Here is a 25,443-nt window from a genome sequence, read left to right as displayed (position 1 = left end):
CACCCACACAGAATGTGTGCACTGTTTAGGCCCAAAACACTTAGAGGTAGATTGTGACATTTGTGCAGGCTTTAATTTCATAACTTTGATTGACATGAATAATAAGCTTATCTTAAGGGATCTTCTTCCTCCCAAACACTCTACTCTGGTTGCTGGGGCTTAAACCCCTAAAAAACAAGGCAAAAAGTGTGACTCTAGTACAAAGGACAAGGACTCATGTAAAAGGTCTCCATATTATCCTTCCACCTCGACTTTGACTTCGGCTCCTTCATCGGAGCCACCAGAAAAACTTTTGAAAAAGTCAGATCTGAAGACAAGAATTGAAAGACCCCTCAGATCCATACTCTCCCTTTGCTTTTGGAGCCTATCCCTTCCAGGTTATTATCTCTGTTTCTTGAACAGTCATCCAGAAGACATTCTAGGCCCTCTTCAACAGCTTTGTCTCTTCAATCTTCTAATAGCCTATCTGAAGCAGATGTGGATAGGATGATGAGGAAGCTCCTCAGGACGCAGATTCAAATAGGAGTCCTTTCGACTCCAACCCCCATCATGTCCTGAGAGCCTTCATAGAGCCAGCACCACCTTTGGTTTCTCCTCCTCCTCCTATCTGTCTTTCAGTTTCAGAGCCATCAGATCCGAAATCTGTGGTGGCGTCGTCCTCAGATCTGAACATCATTGTTTCTTCAACTCCAGTAGTTTCTTTGTGTTGACTGACACCGAGTACCTCTGAGTCTGAGGACTGTTGAAGCTGAAACATTGATACCAGCTCCAGGGTTTTGAAGTAGACTCTGAAGCTGTCAGCGCGGTCTCTTCCCCTCGGAACCTCTGCGTTAGATAGCTTGATTACGACTCCCTCCTCGGGTGGAGTGCCTTTGGAATGTCAGGAACAAACGATCTGAGAAGGTCCATTTCAGATCTGTCAGTTTCTGCTAACCCTAGGCACTTTGTTTTCAAGGTAGTGGAGAGAGTCTTCTCTATGCCTAGATAATAGACAGTCCTGTCCACTTTGGACCAGACTTCTTTATTTCATTTGGTTTTGTGTCCTGAGCCTCGAGCATCCCTTCCACGGGGACAGCCAGTCAGAACTAGCCTCCATTCCACCCATCAGGGTATCGTTATCTCTTCCGATACCTCCCTGGAGCATCCCACTGAGGAGGGCCCTCAGAAAAGAACATGCAAGAAGAGGCACTTAGACTCTCCACAAGATTCTGTCACTGAAGATGCCAACTTTGATGATGGAGAAGGGTCTCCCAAATCACCATCTGATCATATGTCCTTTGGAAACATCTTGGAGCTCTTTAAACAGAGAGGTGGTTGGTCTCCCGATAACCCTTCCCAAGAGGAATCAGTGTTTTTGGGGGCTTTCAGGTTTGGCCCATCTACCTTCTGGGTGACATCTCCTGCCAATGAGCTTATAGATCTGGTCTCTTGGTGGGCATGGAAGGAACCAGACACCATTGAGCCTATTCCCAAGAGACGAGACAAAATCCTTGCACCTCCAAAGGACCATCTACACCGAAGTAAAGGAGTGCTTTTTGATGCCATGTTTGTTGTGGCAACCATGAGAAAGGAAGTAGTGGAACATAGTTCCTCTGTCCACCCTCTTAACAGGGAGTCTGTGGCACTGGACAGGTTTGGGAAGCATGCATATGCTTCAGTGACCTTTGCTTTAAGGTCACTAAATTATTTGGCACATTTTACCAGACTTCAGAGAGATTTGATCAAGGAGCTTACCAAATCTCTTTCAGGATCCATGTCATCTGAGGAACGGAATACCATTTCCTCACAACTGGCTACCCTTCAATCGAATATCTAAATCGGCCCTGAAGTTAATCTCTTATGCTGCGGAAAGTACCTCACGGGTGGCGGGCTCAGGCATTTTCATTAGGAGTCGCTATTTCTTTCACTGCCAACCTTCCCCTCGAAACGGATCTGGAAACTGTCCGTTGCTCAACAACTCTTTCTGGTTGTTGTAACTGGAACGGTTTATTAAAAAAATTTTGTATAGATTGTCCGGTTCTTTTAACCATTGCTGGCAACTCCTCCGCTGCTTTTAATGTTAATAAAGATCGATCAGGTACACGTGCACCTTCTGCTTCACCACTAGCACCACAAGGAGACATGCATGGATGCACTTGTGTGATTTTGTGTAATCATTTAAATCTTCTTTTGACAAAGCACCTTTTGACAGATCCTTGCTGTCTGGCCCAAGATAAAAGACACACTATCCAGGTGCGAACAAGAAGGGAAGACCTTCCCTGTTGTGGGCATAGGCCACTACTTGTCAAAGGTCATTTTGTATGAACCAATGAGATGATAGAAAGATGTGGTTCAAGAAGTCTCAGGGTCTTTTTCAGGAATCACATGATGATAGTTCCCCCAGGGGCAGAGGGGGAAACTCCAATGGAAGACACAGTCCCCGTGACAGAGGTGGTCCACATAACCAGCGATCTAGAGATTCTTTCTCAGACAGATCCTGTCAGCGCTCCTGATTGGAGGCCTGACTGTCCTCCTCTAGAGGCAGTCAGAGGTCATCTATTCCTGCACCAGACAGCCTGGCTAGATATCACAAAAGATTTATGGGTGCAGAAGATAATATCCAGAGGTTATATTATACCATTTTCCCAACCCCCACCAGCAGTTCCAAAGAAGATCCCCGATGTTCCACCCAGTTAGAGGGAAGCAGCTTCTCTAGAGATAAAAAAGCTGCTAAAAAAAAGAGTCATTCAAGAGCCCCCCCCCTCCCCCCGACCAGAAAGGATCTTGAACTTGAAGATTCCTTTTGGTGTCAGAAAAGACAGGGGACTTGAGACCGATTTTGGATTTCAGCAGATTGAATCAGTATGTTCAGTATACAGAGTTCCAAATAGTCACAGTTCAGTCCATTTTGCCATTTCTGCACAAGGAAGACTGGATGCGTTCAATAGATCTTCAGGATGCACAGTTGCTTCAGAAGATACCTGTGCTTCCGGCTGGAAGCCAGTCATTGCCAGTTCAGAGCACTGCCCTTTGGTCTCACCACAGCCCCCAGGGTGTTCACCAAATACATGGTAGTCGTAGCAGCTCACCTGAGACTGCTGGAATTCCGAGTGTTTCCATATCTAGACGACTGGCTCCTGACTACTCCAACCAGGAATCGACTAATTCAGGCAAGGGAGTACGTACTCCAGCTGTGGTCCCATGTGGGAATATCAGTCAATTACAACAAATCTCAACTCATATCAACTCAAAGTTTGGAATTTATTGGTGCTCATCTGAATACAGTCACCCAAATAGTTTCTGTTCTGCAACCTCGAATAGACACCGTTCAGTTCCAGGTCAAGAAGATAATTCAAAATTCTTCCCTTCTGGCATGACTGATACTTCAAGCCTCAGTATCCATGGCAGTGGCAATCACCCTTGTACTGCTTGCCAGGTTCCATATGAGAATCCTTCAGTGAATACTCACAACTCAATGGTCTGTTCTCCAACAGCCATTGTCCATGCCAGTCAAAATCAGCAAGCGTGCAAGACTTACCTTCTATGGTGGATCCACTCCAGTCAACTCCACAAAGGCTGTCTTTTTGTTCTGCCTCAACCCAAGGCCACACTGACCAAGGACGCCTCTCAGCTTGGGTAGGGGAGCATTTCTTTGGAAGGACAATCCAAGGCACTGGAGATGAGACCTGTCTTCCTAGCATTGCAGGCCTTTTGAACCACTCTCCCAGTCGGGACTTTTGTGATCCAGATAAGGCAGTATGTCAGTAGTGTCTGGTACATCAGCAAACAAGAGGGAACCAGATCTTACCCTCTTTGTCGAGAAACTGTGAGAGTATGTAGTAGGCGATCTCTTCCAATCACTTTCTTATAGCAACACACATCCCAGGGAAATCCAGTTTGATTGCAAACAAGTTAAGCAGGTCCATTTTGATGCCTCACAAGAGGTCTGTCAATGTCAACTTGGTGGAGAAACTGTTCTGTCAATGGGGCCAACCATGCTGTGATCTGTTTTCCTCTTCCCTCAACAACAAATACAACAGGTTCTTTGTCCTGATCCCCCATCAGGGGAGTCACTGAGAGATGCTGTACTTCATGCTTCACCCCCACAGTCTCCTTTACGCCTATCCCCTGTTACCCCTCTTCCCAAATTATTACAGAAAGTATCTCAATTGAAGAGCACAGTTATCCTCATTGCCCGTTACTGGCCTCATCAGATTTGGTTTCCCTTCCTTTGGCCTCATCATCTACATCCACCACAAATTCTGGATCCGACTCCAGACCTCCTGTCCTATCCGTCAGGTATGACTCACCCAGACATAATAGGCCTCAAGCTGACTGCATGTTTTTTCCAGTTCCGTTGATTGCTAGACAGCCCAAGCTGTCCTCCCCAGTCCATCACATTTTATTATCTTCTCACAAAGCTTCCACCAGAAAGATTTACAAGGGTAAATGGAAAAGATTTGTTATTTGGGTCCTAAGCAAAAACTTGGATCCCTTTTCAGCACTAATTTCAAATGTCCTTGACTTTTTAGCCACAGTTTTCAATGAAGGTGCTAGTTCCTCAACTTAGAGTACAGTTAGCAGCCATTTCCAAATTTCATGTGGGAGTAAACTTTGCACAGCCTTTCTGAGAGGAACGTTTTTACTTAAATCTCCATTAAAGGATCCTTGGGATTTAAACATCATACTTCAGGCCTTGACTCAACCTCCTTTTGAACCTTTGGCTAAATTTGACCTAAAAAACTGTTTTCTTGGTTACTATTACATGTGCCAGAAGAGTGTCTGAGCTTCAAGCTTGTCCTTTAAGCTGCCTTATTTAGCTTTTCACAGGGATAGGGTTCCTCTACGGACCAATCCATCCTTTCTACCAAAGGTGGTTTCTCAATCTCATATTAATCAGGTCATTAATCTTCCAGTGTTCTTTCCAATTTTTTTTTTTTGAAGAAAGGCAAGTATTTGTTACATTTGTTAGTTGTGCACAGATAGTTACATTTCTAACTTCACAAGACTAAGAATCTAAGAAAGTCAGAGCAATTGTCTATTTCCTGTTCTGATTCAGAACTAAGCAAACCAGTATCTAAAGTTATTCTGGCCAAGTAGTTAACTGATTGTGTTACATTTGTTTATCAAAATAATGGACTTACATTTACCAAAACCACCCAGAGCCCACTCCACCAGGTCTATGGCAACTGCATCAGCCCTTTTGTCCAGAACTTCCTTGGATGATATGGTGCAGCTGCAACTTAGGCTAATCCTTATACCTTTATTGCTCATTACAAATTACGTCTGATCTCTAGGGGAAGAGCAGCCTTTGACTCAGCAGTGCTCCAGAATATCCTTCCTTAGAGTCCTCCCAGTACTCTGTCCCAACAGTTGAGGAATGAATGGAAATAGACATCAGATTAAAAAGTTATGTACTCACCATAATGTTCCATCTGTGTAGTCCATTTTCATTCCTCCTCAACTTCTCCACCTATTTCTATTCCTGGAGAGATCGAAGAATATTAGAGGAATCTCTGTTCCTTGTTCAAGCTTCAACTTCCATTCTTTTCTTATTTTCCACTGCTCTGTTAGTCATATAGGCAGCAAGCTAGATCTCAGGTATGTTAGGTTGGGTGGGCATTATGGATAAAGGAAGGTGCTCGATTTCCAGAATCCTATGATCTGAAAGAAATGGCCAAGTCAGATCTGAGAGTTGGATGCAAACCCAACAGTTGAGGAAGAATGAAAATGAACAACACAGGTGGAACATTATGGTGAGTACCTAACTTTTTATTTTAGAAGGTACAGGCTGCTTTCTGGTAACCCAGCCGAACTGGAACCATGTCATAAAGAGACAAGAAACCTAAGGATTTAGTTAAACTGTACATGTGGATGGACTTTTCCTTTATATGTTCTAGCTGTCATAGACCACTGAAGAAACATAACAGCTGTATAAATTACTCGGAGGTAAAATGATTTTAAGCATTGTGAATTGTGTTTGTTAGCATGTTCAGAAGTTTTATTTTAAGTAGCCCATGACGTCTAATATATTATTAATATTAATTTAAAATGATTCATGTAAAGTAATATATTTTATATTATAGATGATTTATTTTAGTTTATTTGCTTATCCTTTGGTGACTGGGTTAATCTAACTAGACTAGTAGCATCTTTATAGAGGAGACCCCAGGTAGTATTTATACTGCTCGGGGAAATTTGTCCAGGGCATTGAGGAACTTCTCCTACTCTTCATTGTTGTGAGTGGGACCCATTTTGGAGGGGCACTTACTGTTTCCATTCCTGGTGAAGAGGTGACCTGGAGAAACATGGAGGCAGATGGAGAGAGAAGGAGATGGGATATTGAAAGAAATGAAAGAGAAAGCAAATATTGAGATGGGAGAATATGTACAGGATTCTGAGGAAATGTTTCAAAGAAACCTGTATGATGGAGATGACTCAGCAAATGATGGATGTATAATTATGACCCTTCAGTCATGAGGGTTCAAGGTGATTTACTTAAAGAAATGGTGGCGCAGAGAATGAGCCAGAAAATGAAGGAGATGTTTCCTGGTGAGATGTTATGGAAAAAATACAAAAGGAAGATGCAGACACAATCCTGAAAAATAGTGGTGAGATAGAAAAGAAAACATATGCAAAGAAAGTAAAAGAAGGCAAAGGTGAAGTAGATGAAAATAAGGCAGAAGAAAATGAAAATTGAAAGTATGTGGTACGGATTCAAAGCAAAGAGGACAAAGAAATAGACAAGTATGAAGTGTGGGACAATTTAATAGCTCCTTTGGGTGTAAAAGCACATCAGGTAAGAACATTTATTCTTATCAACAGAGAGACATTTGTGACATTATATTACAGACAGTTTTTTCAAAGGAAAATATTCTTGGGGAATATAGAAAAAAAAAGAAAGACTGTTACTCATGGAATCTTTATGTGATAAAAGCATTTAACAGGGAAACAAAAAAAAATATTCATGTACAGTTTCAAACAGATGTAGAAACAGAGACTTTGAAATTACATTTGAAAGCTTTATGTAAAGAAATACTGGACACTGGAAAAGTTTATTAACAAAGGGGTTTATGGACTGGTAGCTGAGATTGTAATATTATGTTAAAAATAAAAAGAGAAAAATATATACATATACCAAGCATGATAAATGTAGAGGGGAATAGGAGTGTTATAAAACACTGGGGACAGCCCAAAATGTTTTATTTTTGTGGAAAAGAAGGACATTTGATAAGTAACTTTCACAAAAGAAAATGTTATATTTGTGGGGAAATGGGGCATGATGCAAAAATGTGAATTGAAGTGTTATAAATCTAACAAAATTTGACATTTATAGATGGATTGCAAACATGAAAATAGCAATAAGGAAAATAAAAAGAAAGAGAAGAAATGTTGGGAGTAGTAGAAATAGAAGAAAAATTGGATCAGAAAAAAAAATAAACAGGACATAGAAGAAGGTTCTGAAATAAATGATGAAGAAGACATAAACTGGGAAGAAATAAAAATAATTCTATTGGTAAAAGACAGAAAAACAAAAAATAAGTACAAAAGAAAAAAAAGGAAATGGATGAAAAAGAATATATACAACTAAAGATTGGGGCATGGTATAAAGGTTAAGGTGTTTGACTCACAGACCCATTTTTCAGAAGAAAGTTGGTTAGGCTTATAATAACCTATTAAGAAAGCTAGCCCAGTAACTAGCTATTAATTTATGAAACCTTGAATCTAACAAAAAGGGAAAATGAAAAGTTTAGAGTGCTTTCTGTAAATGTGAATAGTATTAAGAATACAGTAAGAAGAATAGGAATTTTGGAGTGGTGTAATACATGTGTTGAAGATGTAATTATACTAGAAGACACAATATTTTTAACAAATATAGAAAGATTACAAACAGAGAAACTATGGGGAGGAAAGATAAATTGAAATTTGGGAAGTGAGAGATGTTCTGGAATAGCCATGTTCTGTAGAAATACTAAATATGTTAGACATTCCTTTAGCAAAATGGGAAGATTAACCATTGTAGATTTAAAACAGAAAGAACAAGTCTACAAAATTACTAACTGTAAAGAAAGGCAAAGCTTATTTCATTAGATTTTAGACTATACATTGATAAATGGGAATATTACAGCAACAGGAGACTTTAATTGTGATTTTAAAAAGAGGCACGAATAAAAAGAAAGGAAATGATACAAGAAAATATTAAAAGTTATAAGATGGGGTAAGTTAAAACTTTGGGACAAAAATTCATGAACTTACAAAAGGGGTATGTATAGAACTGAAATAGATTATTTTATAGTATCAGAATGTTTAGTTATAGGAGAAGGGGGAGGTAGTTGAAATAGGATCTTGCAATATGGCTAGAGATAAAAGAAAACAAGGAATATATATGTAAAATAGGCAAAGGGATAAACGAGAAACCATGGAACAAAGAAGGAAAGAGAGGTAATACAGTTATGGCAAGATCATATTACTATAAGAACATTTTATAAAAACTGGTCTGAATGGTGGGTGATATTTGAAAAAATGTAAAAATGTCTTTTTTTACAGAACTATTTGAAAGAAATCAAGAAAAATACAAGAACTGTTGTATAAGTAAAGATATTTTTTACAAGGAAAAAGAGATGAAGTACTGAGTAAATTAAGCAGATTAGTAAAGGAAGATGGTAGTATAATGAGAGAAACAAAAAATGTAAAAGGATAAACAGGAAGAGCTCAGGGAAAGATTATGAATGACATAGTACAGTATGTACAAGAAATGTTTAAAGAAAAAAGAAGGTAATGAGAAACTGTGGAAAGTAAAAAAGTTAACAGAAATAGAGAATAAAGAGTTGGAAGGGGAGATTTCTTTAAATGAGCTAGATAAAGTATTAGAACAAGTAAATATAGATTCAGCTGCAAGCCCTGCTGGAATAGGGTGTGACGTATAAAAATTTAAAGAGTTGGCAAAAAATATGTTTAAAGATTTTGATTGAATGGTTAAATTAAGGTTTTATGTATAAAGTATTATGTAGTAGAATACTTAAATTAATATGGAAAATGAAGATAGAAGAGAATTAAAAAAAATGGAGACCAATAGTATTGAGTAATAATGATTATAAGATCTTTATGAAAATAATACAAAAGATATTTGAAACTAAAATGGGAAATATTATGAAATATAGCATATATAGCATAAAGGGGGAAGGCTTTTCAAGAATTATTAGTGATAGAGAAACTCTGGATGATATTATGAACAGAAAAGGAGAAGAAAAAATCATGATAGGAGACCTTAATAAGACATTTGACACAACTGGACATGAAATATGATGGGGAATAATAAATGAATATAATATAAGTGAAAAAGTTAGTAAATGATGTATGTCAGCATAAAGTAAAATACTTGTAAATGGCTGGTTAAGCAAAGAGGTACACTTGAAGAATGGTGTATGACAGGGGTGTCCAATGAGTTGTATACTCTTTACATTAGTTATGAATATGATAGTATTGAAATAAATTATAGAATGAAGGAGGTGGGGTATATAACACGTGAAGGGTTAAGAATTCCAGTTCTGTTAATGTATGCAGATGACATTATAATAATTTCACAAAAAAATTCAGATAAAAGAAGTAATAATTTGCACAAATGAGTGTTTAGAGATGACAGGGATAGCTTTAAATAAAGAGAAAAGTAAAGTTTAGGTGATGTAGTAAAAATCGAGGGTATATATTTCACAATGAATGAAATTTCTGTGTTAGGTATTATATTTAGGTATAAAGATGTAAGTAGAATTCAGTGATGAAAAAAACAATAGAAGAAATACAGCAAACGTCTTTTCTAGAGAAAATATAAATTATCATTCAGATAAAAGGCTTATTTGATTAATTCAGTGCTAAGAGGAAAATAGCATACTTAGCAAGTTTATTTATGTTGCCAACAGTATTTGAAAATGAATTATTGGAGATAGTTTTTTCATTAATATACCCAGTAAAAAGAGGAGTTTTGTATATAAATAAAAAGCAAGCGGTTAACCCAGTGATATCTGCTGCTTCAGTAAAGTTGTACAACGTGCTAAAGTGGATAAATGAAAAAAGATGAGAGATTAGTAGTAAAACCGTATAAGTGTGATAAATTTGGGGGTATGGTATGGTAAAAAGAGTAAAAGAAAAAAAAAGAGTGTATGAATGAAGAAATAAAAGGTTATCAAGAAAAAATATTTTTGTGGAAAATAAAAATGGTTGATGTAGAAAAAGATAGAAAGGTATGGTATAAGAATGTAATGATAAAACATTACTGTGTAAAACCATGGGAAAATCTATCAGATGGAAAATTAAATCTATAAAAATAAGAAGCAAATGGTGTAATCAGAAAGTAGAATGTTAAGATTTTTTGTGGAGACTGGTAATAGATAAATTGCCAGTAAAAGGAAATATGTCATGTAAAAAGAAAAGTGATAGAATATGTTTACATTGTCAAGAAGATGAAACTATGGAACATGTGCTTTTAAAATGTAAAAGAGTAAAAAAGTTATGGGGAATCTATGAAAAGATTTTTTAGAAGATATAAAAGAAGTTGATAAAATAAATATGGCTATGATTAAATACAGATATTATAATAGAAATAAAGAATATGTTAAAAAAAGATTAAAAAAGCTATTTTATTTTATACGGGTTATATAGAATGAAAGAATAAATTAAATTATGTTTAACGGTAAATAGATTTTAGCAACAGTATTAAGTAAAATCAGATGGTGGTTATGGAAAAAGGAGTGAGGGTCTAATAAGATGAAAATTTAGCATGATCATATAGGAAATTATGAATATATGTAAACAGATTTGTATGTTGGTATAATGGTTAAGGTGTTTACTTTACAGACACAAAGTGCAGGGTTTGATTTTCTCATGAGGTAATTGGCTAGGCTTAAAATGGCCCACAAGAGCAGTTAGCCTAGTATTAATCTATAAATTTATATTTATATATTTATAAATATGTAAATATTTTGTAAATAGTAGTAGTTGTATATAAATAAAGGACCCCTACTCTTTTCTGTAGGTGCCATGGGATCTTTTACATCCATCTGAGCTACCACCAAGTCAAGCAGCTGGGGCCTTGGTTTAGTATTTCATCTAAAGGACAGCACACTTAGGAGTGCAGCAACCCCCTCATGCTGCACTGTAGTGTCAACAGTTGATTTACAGCCTTCTGCACCAAAGGTGAGTGTGCTACCTAGTTCCGCCACTGACACAGCTAATGAAAATTTATAATTTAAAAATAAAGATGTCAAATATAGATATATTGCTTTAGTGCTAGTGAGCTAGCTAAAGCAATGTATGTGTCTGGTGGTAAAACTTTTAGCTAGTCCTCATTTAGAACATACATCTCAGGGCAACTATGCCACACCTCCTGTGTCTCTGTCATTTTTTTATGCGCCTTTATTAAATTATCATTTAAGGCATAGGCATGTATACATTAATAGAAAAGAAAAGAAAACATTAACATTGTTCTATTTACATGCATTATTCATTTTATATGTTATGTTTCTTTATAACAACTGACATTCAGCCCAACATTACATAAATTGCTTAATTCACGCCTTCCCTTAAAACTCAGTTCTCCTTAACATGATTCTGTATGTATTGTTCACACAAATTTAATTTATTTCCATGTATTTTGCCTTTCCCTTTTCTAATGATATCTCTCTGTCATTTTTATCAGTTACACATACGCTAAAAGTATTCTCCCACCTTTTCCCTGGATAATCCTAAAGAGGCTACATGTTTGATTGCCGAGTGTTAAGATTTTGCACTTTTGTAAATAAGTAAGCATTATTTTGAGACTTTTCTGGGGTGGCTGTTCTTGCTAGTAGTTGTCAGGGAATACATGTTTTTATGAGGAGAACTGGAGATACTTTAGCTTATGCAGTGTATATAGTGGCCAGTAGAAGACCATTGTAGGCTAGAGCCAGCCTGTGTGTACTGTTGGAAATATTTGCATTGACACAGGAGACAAAGGAATGTAAGAATAGAAGTAAATTGTGACTACTGATAATACTTCTGTTTTGAAGATCTGCTTTTGAAATGAGAACTCACTCAGCTGTACTTTCTTCTGTGAGATATATGATGTATAACGATTAGCAGGAGTGGATATGGGCAGTAACAAAACCATGTAAGAAACTTCTCTGTGTGGAAGATTTTCAGTCCATATATCTCTGGTTAATCACTGTATATTAATCAGATCAGACAATAGTAGTAGAAGTAGCGAATTTGAGTCATACTAGCTGAAGCCCAGTTGTGCCAAAACCTAAGGACACCTAGAATGTCTGAGAGAGTACTGGGCTTTCTTCATGGAATATGAGCAGTCCGTGAAATTGTTAGTCTACTCCATCTCCATTCAAGACAACTTACTTGCTTTCAGGTTTATGTTATTAAATAAAACTTAGCTGTATAACTGCTGTATTTAGCATATCCTTGTATCTGTAAATGTGTTGTTAATTTCTTATATAATCCTATTCACCCAGGCTGTGCTTGCAAATGATCCACTGAGATCAGTGCACTGCCTAGTAAACAAACATAAGTAAAATAAATAAAAAGTACACCACTCACATCTTATCTTTTCTACAGTATAGAAAGTTCACATTGATATTTTTACTCTTCTCTTATTCATGAGTGTTTTTTTTCATATACCAGTTTTCTTCATGAAATGAACGTGTCTTTTGAGAAATATTGCATCCTTCTGTGATGCTTTTGTGATTTCTTATCCATCCAGTTGCTTTCTCAGCAGTATGCTATAAGGAAAGAGGCTTGTTAACACTGCAAGTTTTACAAGGACGTCAGCATGCACTGTCCTGTTCTAGCTAAGGATTTTCTCCTTTTTGCTTTGCTAGATATCCTCTTGAAAAGTAGCAAGTAATAGCTGTTGAAAGAAAATTATTTTTATGAGTAAAATACTTTTTATTTTCATGTACTAAATTATCCTTGAAAACATACCAGGCTTGCAAGCTGCAGTGCCCATACTGAGTCACCATTAGTAATATTTGTTATGTCTTGAAAACCACTTTATAAATATGTTTTATGATAAATGTGTACAATTTTGCAGCCAGTCACATGTATGATGGCAGTTCTCAAAATAGAATGTTTCCATTTAACAGTGTTAACCAAATATAGTTATTAAGCAGACTGATATATATATATTTTTTTATTATGGTTCATATAACATACAGTGGTACATTAATGTCCACAAAGCAGAGTTTGTTAGCACAGAAACATCTTTTCAGTCTTCATTTTTTAAAGCTAATTGTACTGTGTAGTTTTAAAATGATGTCACTTTTAGCAACAGAAAAAAATAAAAGGACCTGAGTAAGCTGTGCAAAAAGCCTTACTTGCATGGGAGATTCTGCTTTTGATTGGTACTTTTTTCTAATTCTTTTTGATCACTTTTTATGTATAATATTTATGCAATATAGCATAGTTTAATGTAAAAATATGTCAACCATTTTAAAGGTTTGAGGTCATTTTTTTCTTTGGGACAGAAAGCACAATTGTAATATATATTCTTGAGTTTTTAGAGCCATTAGGCTAGATTTCTGTGTGAAAGTCAGAAAATTGCATCGTTTTAATACTTAGATCAAATAACTGATGTGATTTGACCTTGATTAATTGTACATTGAAAAGGAATATGACCCTTACTCCCACATGTTAAAAGAAAATTAACATGTTTACTTAAAGGATGATAACATTTATAGTTAAGAGAATGCAGTAGCACTTTTGTGCCCTAGTGATACTCAGCATAAAAAATACATATGTCCCATATTACAAACTTTACATTTTAATCTGAAGAAAAATAATATTGCTCAATATTTATATATGTTTAATTAAACACAATAATCACAACAAAATGCAGATACTCAGTAATGTTAGTAGTATATAACAACTGCTTGACTCTTGTTAAATGAAAACCTGCATGTTAAGTGACTAGATGCCAGGACTTGGCAAACATGACCATAAAAAGGCAAAAAGAAAGCTTATTGTTATGTAACATTTTGTGTGAATGCTTCCTCTTTGCTAGCGCATTGACCCTAAGGCAGGGTGTCTCTGTTTGCCACCAGTGGCCTGGCTCAAATTAGTAGCTCATGGTTTCAACCAGAATACAGAAGACTAATCATATGTAGGCCTGCTGTCTTTTTTGTGAAGGGTCATGCCACTTTATATTTGTGCCCCTGCTGGTGTGTCAGTGAAATGGCTACTTAAAATGGCACATCTTAGTCATGAATGAGATGCAATAGAAACGATAAGGAATATTGGCTTGAACAGATTAATACTTGCCACAGATATTTGGAAGATAATGCTGAATTGGGTGCAAAAATATTATAAAATATAAATAAAAAATTAAAATAAATTTAAAATTTTAAATATTGGGTAAAATATTGGGTTGAAGTCTCCATCTCCTTTGTTAAGGAATGAGGAGGAGAAGGATGTAAATGGACAAATGTTTCTTAATTAGGGACCAAAAAGGGACTTGTGGAGGCCATAACACCCATGCAAATGCTTGTGTAATGTACAGGCATATATTCCCTTCATTAAAAAAAAAGCATATATTCCTGTCTGAGCTATGATATGTATAGTTATTTTTAGGTCAAAACCAACGAATATTGGCTAAAACCTTGTCTATCTCCATACTGCATTTTTTTAGACATAGCCAGCCTGATAAACCTGCTGACATAGCTAAGCCAGCCAAAAAAAAATCTGAAGGTGATCCTGCTCAATGCTAGGAGTCTAAACAAGAAACGTCACTCCCTGCAAGCTGTCCTCACCCTGGAAAATGTAGATGGCTGTGCAGTTACTGAGACATGGTTAAAGCTGTGGAGATCACCCCAGCAGTGCAGGTCTACAATGCCTTCCACACATTTAGAACAACCACTGCATTTGCAGAGGTGAAGGTGCCTCTGTTTACATTAAAAGCAAACACACAGTTGAAGTCTCCATCCCCAAGTCCAAGTTACTTTAGAAAAAAGTACCATGCCATATCCTTGCAAGCTGTAGGTCTCCCTCAATAACACAGGAAAACCATAATATATTCTTAAATGTACTGGTGACACTCCCCATTTAGGCCAGCACCATACCCATGGGTGACTTTAGCTACTTCAGTATAAACTGGGAGGCATACATGACCCCTAACATGCAGGCCCAGTAATTTCCAAACTTTGTAAACAAAAAAACAACTTAGACCAGTTAGTCCATTCATCCACTAGGGATGCAAACATCTTTGACCTTGTTCTCGCAAACATTGCTGAACATTGCATCCTCCCTAATGTAATGTCCCCAATGGTCAGGTCAGACCATAAAGCTGTTTCCTATGAAATAAAGGTAAAATCAGGGATATTAGGTAATCCTGGAACTTTTAGGAAATAATCTAAAGCAAACTTCCTACAAGTAAGTGACATCCTGGGCAAAATTTCAATTACCATAAACCCTGAGAACACCGTTGTCTGTGTGGGATTGTTCACACAACCCCTGTAAAATCCTATTAATAACTGCATACAGACAGCTCTACCTACCCAGATTAAGTGCAGTATCAACTCAAAACACATGCTGTCCTGGTGGAATCCCAACATCAGTAGTCTGTTGTATAACAAAACGAAGCAATTCATGGTAAAACTTGAGAGGTGTAATGCCGAGGAAGGTAAAAAACATCCCTCATCAACCTAAACAAGCAATTTGAGGTAAAATTAGCCTTGCAGGCCAAAGACAGTCACAAAGCTTTCATCAGTTATGTGTATAACCTCAAAGCCAATGTACAACAATGTACCAAATTAATTGTAAATGATGCAACTGTACAGAGCCAAAAGGCAAGGCAAACCTCCTGGCTGATTTTGCCCCTGTCTAGCTGCCAGACGCCCATCAGGAAATTCCCACATCTATGACCCCCCCCCCCCAACTGTTACTAGAGAGCAGGTACTCAAGGCTCTCTGCAAGGCCAAGAACATTGCATTAATGGATTGCAATAATAGGTTCATAGGTGTTTACTAGGCTAACAACCACAAGGGCCTTTTTAAGCCTAGCCATACATCCCAAATCTCTGACAAGTTCTGGTACCATTAATAAATGTAAGCAGGGGCTTGGGAGGTGAAACACTTACAAACAGGGGCCTGGAAGATGAACCATTTGCAGGCTGCCTGTGTCCATCAGAGACATAGGTGCCAAACCAGGGATTCATTTCCTATTCCCTATCCATTTGTCCAAGTTATACATGAATTGGGTTAGGGAGGACCTCTGCTTCCCATGGATGGGGAGCCTGTTGCAGAGAAGGGGTTGTCTCTAGGATACATACCTGTCTCTCCAGCAGGTCCTATTTATAACTCAGGCAACGTTTATGTCTTTAGAATAGGTAATTCTGGTGCTGTTTGTTTTGCGATCATTCAGGAGGTCCATCAGAGTGGGTTCTGACAATGCCTTGTATTCTAATCTCCCCTTGATAGCCTGCAGGAGACAGAATACCGGGATAGGGCCTTGAGGCAGTCTCCATAGGAAATGTTACTAACACCCTGTATTCTTTTAGTCAGGAACCTCTGTGGAAGTTCCAATTGTTGGATATGCCTGGTTAGGTACATACCAAAGGGGCATTCGACTCAATGATAGGTGTGAGGAATGCTGAATACAGTGGAAAAATTACTTCCTTTGGCATAGATGCCATACCTTTGTTTGTAAGTTGCCACAACACAGAATGATTTCCTCACTGCTGTAGACACTTGATGGTCAAAGGCTACACTATTGTTTATGTGCCCCCAAGTCCCTGACTACTGGGTCAAGTCTTAGGGGTGTGTTGTCAATATAATAGTTACCAGGGGTGAATGACTTCCCGAAGGATACTATTATGAATTTCTTGGCATTTACTTTTAGTCAGTGGCTCTGACACCAGTTGTGTATTTGTGTCAGTCCTTCGAGAATATTTGTCTCTGGGCAATTCAGTGACAGCTCCTAATTTAGACAGCCAGAGGCCATTAATATTGGTCTTGACATCAGAGAAGTAAATGCCAAAAAGGAGCAGTCCCAAGACTGGACAGATCCCTGCGGGACTCAGCTTGTGGCTGGCATCTTTGTAGAGGTGAACTCCTCAATTCTGACTTCCTGGGTTCAGTCTGTCAGCCAGCTGGCTAGCCACCAGGTTACATAATGATTTATACCTAACCTCTTAAGTTTGTCAACAATGCCCGAGTGGGGTATTGTGTCAAATACCTTGGCAGGTCAAGGTAGGCAGTGTGAACCATTTTGCCCTCATCCACTGCTTTAGCGATCTTCTTAAAGAAGTCCACCAAGTTGAGTAGGCATGACCTGCCCTTGATGAAACCAAATTATGTTGGGTCCAGTGTCTGGAGGTTTACTATGTCATTACTGATATCTGAGGATGCCTCCTTAGTAGCATGAAATGTGAACTATTGGGCCCTCTAGAATCACTATTTAACTACAGCCTTCAAAGCAGGCTTATTGCCAAACAAATGAAGGACTGCAATGGTTATCCCACTGCACAAGGGCAGGCCATCAATGGACCCAAGGAATTATGAACCATAAGCCTGACTAGCCCGATATGAAAATCTATGGAGAGAATAATGATGGATATCCTAAATGACAACATAGGTAACCTACAAACATTGAACCCATATCATTTTGGGTTTGTCAGTGGCAGGTCTTGACTATTCATCCTGGAGAATTTCTTTGAGAAACTTACCCAAAGCAGTGGATGAGGGCAGAATGTTACATACTGCCTACCTCGACCAGGCCAAAGCATTTGATATGATACCCCTCTTGGGCATTGTAGAAAAGCTCAGTAAACTAGATATAAACTTCTACATCACCTGCTGGGTAGTCAGATGGCTTACACACAGGACTCAAGAAGTTAGAATGGGGAGTCTACCTCCACAAAAATTCTTAGGGCTTTTACTGCTCCTGTTTGGCATCTACTTCTCTGCAGTCAAGGCCAACACCAGGGGGTTTTTGGCTGACCAACGTCGCACTGATTGCAAATTATTAGATACAGTCATTGAATCCCCCAAGACATAGATATCCTCCAAGAAGGCCTGACATATGCTAATAACTGGTGTCAGAGTTGCTATTTAAAACTCATTGCCAAAAGGTGCGTCATAGTATCTTTCAGAAAGACAGACACCCCATCAAACTACTAAATTGACAGTACACCCTAAATGAAGACTCTGTAGTCAGAGATTTGGGATGCATATTAGCAGTGATTTGGCATTTCACTATCATGTTGTTACTGTAGTGAGGACATTATTCTGTGTTGCACTTATAAGCAGGAGTATGGCATCTAGATCCAAACATGTCATTGTTCCATTGTACTCAGCGCAGGCTTGGGCCCTGCAGCAGCATGCTACAACTGCTCCCTGTGCATTTAAGTGTTTCAGTGCTTTTAAGTGTTTTTTAAAGCGTTTAACATCTGTGAAGATATATAACAGTGTGTTAAGTTACTATTTTTAAGTTACTAGCAAGTGTGCCCTCTCAAACTCGAGAGTTTTGCTTTTTTAACACTAGATCTCCTGGAGGCCTACTCTTCACGATGGCTGACTGTAGCTGGAGGTGGGAAGAGTATTGACGTTACATGACCAGAATTCAGACGTTTTTTTTCTTTTTTTAGTGGATTAAACTACAGAGAGAATAAGAAGCAGTAAGCCAAGTTACTACAAGAAATAATAGTAATCAGAACCAAGAAGTGCCCCCTCAGAATCGAGGAAGGTCTGGTTACAAAAATGATGAACTGTGGCAGATAGTAGGTCCATATATTGAGGTGACTCGGCAGGAAATCAGATGGTGTCTGGAGTAGGAACACTATAAAGGTAACACAGCAGAACTGTAAGTTGGTACTGGAGAGTAGGAATGCAAAAAGGACAACACAGCAGGGAATTTGAATGGGTAACTGTGTAATCTGGCTTCTTGGTAACCGGACTTATATTGAGGTAACTCAAAAGGAAACTTGACTGTGTTGGATAGTAGGAAGCAAGAAAGGTAACACAGCAGGAAGTTCCTTCGGTGCTTGTGAGTAGAGAAGTAATAAGGCAGCACAGCAGTGAATTTAAATAGTGTTACTGTGTAAATGGACTTCCTGTAGGCAGTAATTGTACCCTAAGCAACTGTGTGCAACAACAATCATGAAGGGTTGCATTGGGAGATGGAAGGACTCAAAGGCTGGGGCTGCCAGTATTTCAGACAGGACACTTGTGTATGAATGAAACTATCTACTTGAGCTGAGGACAAAGGCAGCTCTGCACAAAATCACCAAGATGGACATCCTTATGGATATACCATGGGAACTAAGAAGGAGGAAGGGATGCCAAGGAGGAGTGAAACAATGTGGTAAGCAGAAGGTTGGTAACGGACAACAGCGAGGCAATAGGGAGGCAGTGAGAAGATAGTACAAACTGTATCTCCCCTCTGTGATCATGGGCAGTGTTAGATCGCCCGACAACAAGATGGATGAACTCATAGTGCTGGTCAAAAACAAAAGGGAATTCCAGGAGTGCAGTTTAATGTGCTTTACTGAGACATGGCTGCATGAGCATATACCTGATACAGCAGTAGATATTGGTGGCTGCCAGTGTGTAAGAGCAGACAGAGACCGGGCGGGAAGTAGGAAGAGCAAAGGAGTGGGGCTTGTTTTCGTCAGTGAGAGTTGGTGCCACCCTGGACACACAATAATTAAAGAAAGGATTTGCAGCCCAGGCATTAAGTTATTAGCGGTGGGGCTATATCCATACTATATGCCCAAAGAGTTCTCCCATGTAATTGCTATTGCAGTCTACATCCTGCCCTCAGCCAATGCTATGGCAGCATGTGATGTCATCCATTTGGTCTCTGTGAGACTCCTGATAACCATGTCTCCTTAAACAAAATGCTCAGCACTTTCTCCCAGTTGGTCAACTGCCCCACCAGGGAGAACAGAATATTGGACCTAATGTATGCGAATGTTAAAGAAGCATACAGTTGCACATCTATCCATCACTTGGGAGATCAGACCACAGCCTAGTGCACCTTCTCCCCTTCTATGTGCCACTGGTTAAGAGGCAGCCAGCCACCATCAGAAAGGTCACGAAGTGGGCAAGGGAAACCAGCGCAACCTTTCAGGACTGCTTTGAGATAATGGACTGGGATGCCTTCTGTGAGCCTCAAGGGGAAGACATCAATAGTCTCACTGAATATGTCAATGAATATATCAACTTCTGTGCTGAAACCACTGTACCCTTAAAATCTACACACTGCTTCCCTAACAACAAGGCTTGGGATATAAAAGCCCCCATGAATGAGAAAAAGAGAGCATTCATGTCCAGAGACAGGGATGCAGTGAAAAGTGTACAGAAACAGCTGGCCGAGAAGATTAAGAGGGGATGGACAGATACAGGAGAAAGTTAGAACAAAAAATGCAGTAGTGTAACAGCAAAGAAGTATGTTGGGGGATGAAAACCATTACTGTCTATAAGTCTGGCAGCCGTGTGATGGAGGGGAGTAAAGAGATAGCCAATGAGTTCAACATGTTCTTTAATAGGTTTGATAAAACGCACCAGACAAACATACAATGTAGTCCCCAGTTGCAAAGGGAACATGCCCTCCTGGATAGCAAAATGCATATCTTGTCTGCCCCCCCAATCTTTACTGTTCAACAAAGGAGAAGGAAGGTACACAGTCACATCCGGATCACATGGCACAAACAAAAATGCCCACACTCCCACCTCGGCCGGCAAAGCAGAGGCTTAGCAGTTCAGCTGTCATCCTGTCAGAGGACTGGGTGATCAGAGAACTAAGATTTTGCTCTACAAAAGTGGTGGGGCCTGATGGCATTAGCCCACAGGTGCTGAAGACCTGCACCTTGCAGCTTGGAGGGGTGCTACTCAGGATATTCAGCTTGAGCCTCAGTACCCATAGGGTATCCCTGTTGTGGAAAACATCCTGCCTGATTCTGGTGCCAAAGAAGGCACGCCTGGGGGATACTTCAGATTACAGGCCTGTGGCACTCACATCACACTGCATGAAAGTCCTTGAGAGGCTGGTCCTGGAAGTACTTTGCCCCATTGTCAGGTCAGAACTAGATCCCCTTTAGTTCCATTGCCAGAAGAAGATAGGGGTCGAAGATGCCATTATCCACCTTATGCATAGAGCATAAGGTCACCTAAACAAACCGGGGGGATCCCTAAGAATCATGCTCTTCAACTTCTCAAGTGCCTTTAACACCATCCAACCAGGCAGGCTGGTGAGTAAGCTGTCAGCGATGAATGTGGATGTTCCCTTAGTTTCATGGATCCTGGATTATCTGATCGATAGGCTCCAATATGTGCGACTGCAGGGCTGTGTCTTTAACACAGTGCTGTGTAGCACTGGAGCACCACAAGGGACAGTTTTATCACCTTTCCTTTTCACCCTGTATACCACAGACTTCACCTATAACACTGAGGGCTATCACTTGCAAATATTCTCTGATGATGCGGTCATAGTAGGAAGCATCAGGCATGGAGATGGGTGGTGGACAGCTTTGTGAGCTGGTGTGAGCTTAATCAGTTGCAGCTGAACATCAATAAAATGAAGGAGCTGGTAGTAGATCCAGGGAGATCATGATCTCGTCCCCTAATGACCCCTATGTCAATTAGGGGGTTTGAAGTGGAGATTGTTCAGGACTACAAGTATTTGGAGGTGCACCTGGACAGTAAGCTGGACTGGTCCAAAAACTCGCAGTTGGCATATAAAAAGGGTAAGAGTAGGCTGCACTTACTACAAAGACTCAGATCCTTTGAAGTCAGCAACGCTATACTGCGGTTGTTCTACTAGACTGTAGTGGCCAGCGCTATCTTCTTCGTAGTGATGTGCTAGGGTAGTAGCATAAAGAAGGCTGAGACAAACAGATTCAATAAATTGGTAAGGAAGGCTAGCTCAGTAGTTGGAGATGAACTGGACACCTTCAAAATCGTGGCTGAGAGAAGAATGTTAGCATGACTAAAAGTCCATCATGGAAAATATTGACCACCCACTCAACAGAATGATGGCTGGACAGAGAAGTTTGTTTAGCAGGAGACTGACAAGCAAAAACTGCTCTACTAAATGTCACAGGAAATCCTTCCTGCCCACAGCCATCAGACTCTATAACACCTCCTACTCCTGCAGTCTTAGCACCACTCCCACTACTGAAGGAGACCACATAGTGCAATGTTAAACTCTTACCCATGTTTCTTTTTTCCCAGTCCTGTTTATCTCTCCTTTATCTCTCTTTTTTCTGTGCAATATTAATCATCAATGCAGTTATCCTTTGTGCAATGTGTTATACCTTAGTTAAAGTATCAGAATTTGCAATACCTCATATCCTAGTGTGAGTGGAAATTAACATGGAAGGCTCTCCCTTTCATGTCACTACTATATGTGGTATCAAACTCATCTAATACATTGGCTGTGGTCAACAGTATACCTTTGTCAGGTGTTGCTGTTATACATGTAGGTAACACAAGTGAGTATAATATCTGTCATATCTATTTGTGCAACATATGTGTTTGGTCTACATTATGCCTGTGTTTATCTGTGCAGTTGTAACTTAAGCATTTTCCTGTGGGATCAATAAAGTATTTCTGATTTCAAAAGCCATTCGTTGAGTACAGTGTCCCTTCAGTATGTACCTGGCTGGGGATATACAACTACAGGAGCATCCACAGAAATTCCTTGCAAAAAGAATGCATGGTATGGAAAACATATGCAGACTGCTTCATTTTATTCAGTCTTCTGCAGGCTACTGAGAGGCAACCTAAGCCTGGCCTACAAAGCATCCTCCAATCCAGCCCTACTGGACCCTTTGCACATTCATAAAACTAATAGCATCAAGAACAACCCAATCCAGGGACCTAAACCTTGCCTGCAGCATAAATACTGGAGTGACATGTATATGTCTCAGAGGCTCCCCCATCTCTGGAACAAACTTCCCATCCATGTGAAGCAGAAATGATTCCTGTACTTATTCAAGTGAAAATTGGATCAGTGGATAGGAACCATTAATATACCCCTGCTCTGGCACCTGTGTCTCTGTTGGAGAGAGGAAGCTTGTAAATACTTGGCCACCCATGCCCAAATATATATACCCCCACAAAACCTTTGGGAACAATACCCATCAAATTTTATTGGAAAGCATGACTAAGCTTTAAAAGGCCCCTTTGGTTGATAGCCTAGTATTCTAATATGATACTGTGATATAGCCTTTAGGTGTCTGACTGCACTACCTTTTAGTTAAGTAAAATTGTGCCACCTCATCTATTTTTTTTTTTTATTAGGTAGACCCCTTTGGGGAGAAAAACATGGATCATATGGAATTTAAAGGGGTGGTGTAGTGTTATACAATATACTGCTGAGAGTTTAGGGAAATGAAAACCTATCCCAGTTTCAGGCAAGATGCATTGTTACCTTCTTTAGTTATACTGAAGTAAGCACAGGAGGTTGTTCTGACTCCCTGCTTTTTGTCTGCCTAGATTATAGCATTTCATTGTCTTTTGTGATTTCTAAATAGAAAGCCATCTCTAAAAACTTGCTTCCCTTTATTCCCTACATACAAAATGTGTTCACTTGCCATTCATTTATTTTTATGCAACTTAAACTGTAAATGTACATCTTAATACAGATACATTGAAGAATTCACATTTGAGCAAATGTTGCTGTCACTTCAAATGAAGGAGTCATTTCTCCTCTTTATAGTAATGAGGTATTTGGTCTCTCTGCTTTTAAAATAACAAAAACGGTCAGATTTTGTGGAGGTATCTACCAGCTGGATGCTTATATTTTCATCTTGCTTTTCCGTTATTTTATTTAACACTTTTTCTTTGAATATTTAAACAACCTCTGATTGTTTGTTACCTCAATTCTTTTTTTTTTAGTTTATTTTTTTTCTTTGAGTTAAGAAAATCCTTGGATAAGGCAGGAAGCAATCCTTGTGGTGTTTTTATTTTATTTTATTTTTTTTGGTGCGGCCAAGAAAAAAATATTTGCTCTTTTAATATGGGAGGAGCTGGAAACTGTTCTTTGTGATGTCCTTCCATATCACTGTTGCAGTATTCTTCACTGAAGGTCTATCCTACCAAGGATAGCTAAACATCCAGCCAGTATAACAACGTTTTTAGATCTTACAGGCACCATATGTCATGCATATGCACCCCACATAGGGCATAAAGGTGATGCATGGATGCAAAATCTCAGAACTTTTTTGCCGCCAGTCCAAATGCCATTATCTAACATCAGTCTGAATGCCGTTTTGCTGTGCTGGTTACCAAGGCATTTCAGGTTAGTGCCTCGCTGGGGTTGTTTCTTTGGTTTTTGTTTACTTTGTGTTCATGCCATCCAAGAAGGGAAAGTGTTAGTGTGGGAAGCAGATTCCCCATAAAGACTGTCATGATCACTGTCTTGTTTTCCTAGGTGCTTCCCATGACCATACACAGTGTTTTAGCTGTCAGGTGTTTGTCCCTAAGACCCTTTGTAGTTACTTATCATCTCTGTCCATATACTTGGAAAACCAACGTCATAAATTGTTGGCTCAGGGTGCTATGGTGGAATCCTCCAATCTTGAGGGACAGATGTCTTCTAAGACAAAAGTCAAGAAGTCCAGGCCTGATCCTGTTGTTGTCCAGTCTCCACCAAACATCTCTCTAGAAGCAAGCAAAAGCCCTGAAGACCATCAGGTGCTTGCATAGGATTCCTCTGTCGCAACCCCATCTGAGGCTGGCCTGAGTCTGACTTCTTTCATGTCATCAAAGGTTTCTCAAATGTCTGCTCTGGATGCTGAGGGAGAATCACAGCTGATTATTTCTGGAGGGCCGAGGTGGATTGCTCAAATCTTAGTCCAGGAGGAGATTCCTGGTACTCTTACTGAATCTCACCAAGGGACCGAACTGCCAAGGGTCATTACAGCAGATACCCCACTTAAGAAAAATCAAAAGACAAAGCATATTACCCCATTGCTAAAATCCCCAACATGAATGGCAGAATTTTACCCAAAGTTTGTTCAGTGCCTTGATGACCTTGAAGCCTTCCCAGAAGGCTTCAGTCCCTGCTCATCCCTGATCTTCCACTCCTGTTAAGAGGTTAAGGGAATGGGATTACTCAGATGAGGACTTGGATTCTGGAGAGGAGTCCCTAGTTTATTCCTGTCAGATTCCTTCTCCACTAGATTATGACTTAAGAAGAAGAAGATTCTTTGAGCTCAGATTCACCTTTGGAAGAATTATCCTTTGGGGATACCATTGCTCGTATGATGAAGTACTTTAAATGGAATTGCTCTCAGGTTTCTGACATCCAAAAGAGATACAATGAGCTTTTTCAAATGGAGTCACCTAAGCCATCTGCACTTTTCCTGTTGTAGCAGCTCTTTAGGATACATTTTATTTGCCTCTGTTGCTCCAGACTCTCTGCCCTCTGCCTCTAAGAAATCTGATGAGTTCTACAAGGTGCCTGAGGACTGCAAGATTTTGTTTC

General features: G+C 39.3%; 1 protein-coding gene across 1 annotated transcript in view; it reads left to right on the top strand.

The window, feature by feature from the left end:
* The window catches only part of IFT81 (intraflagellar transport 81), a 2,787,102-nt gene that overhangs the window by 1,987,185 nt on the left and 774,474 nt on the right, over positions 1–25,443 (top strand). The gene's annotated exons all lie outside the window — the stretch shown is intronic.

Source organism: Protopterus annectens, chromosome 4.part0 (assembly GCF_019279795.1).
Source record: "Protopterus annectens isolate FY-2018-M chromosome 4.part0, PAN1.0, whole genome shotgun sequence".
Classification (NCBI taxonomy): Eukaryota; Metazoa; Chordata; order Ceratodontiformes; family Protopteridae; genus Protopterus; species Protopterus annectens.
The sequence above is the reverse complement of the archived record's forward strand: the minus strand, read 5'-3'. Positions and strand labels throughout refer to the sequence as shown.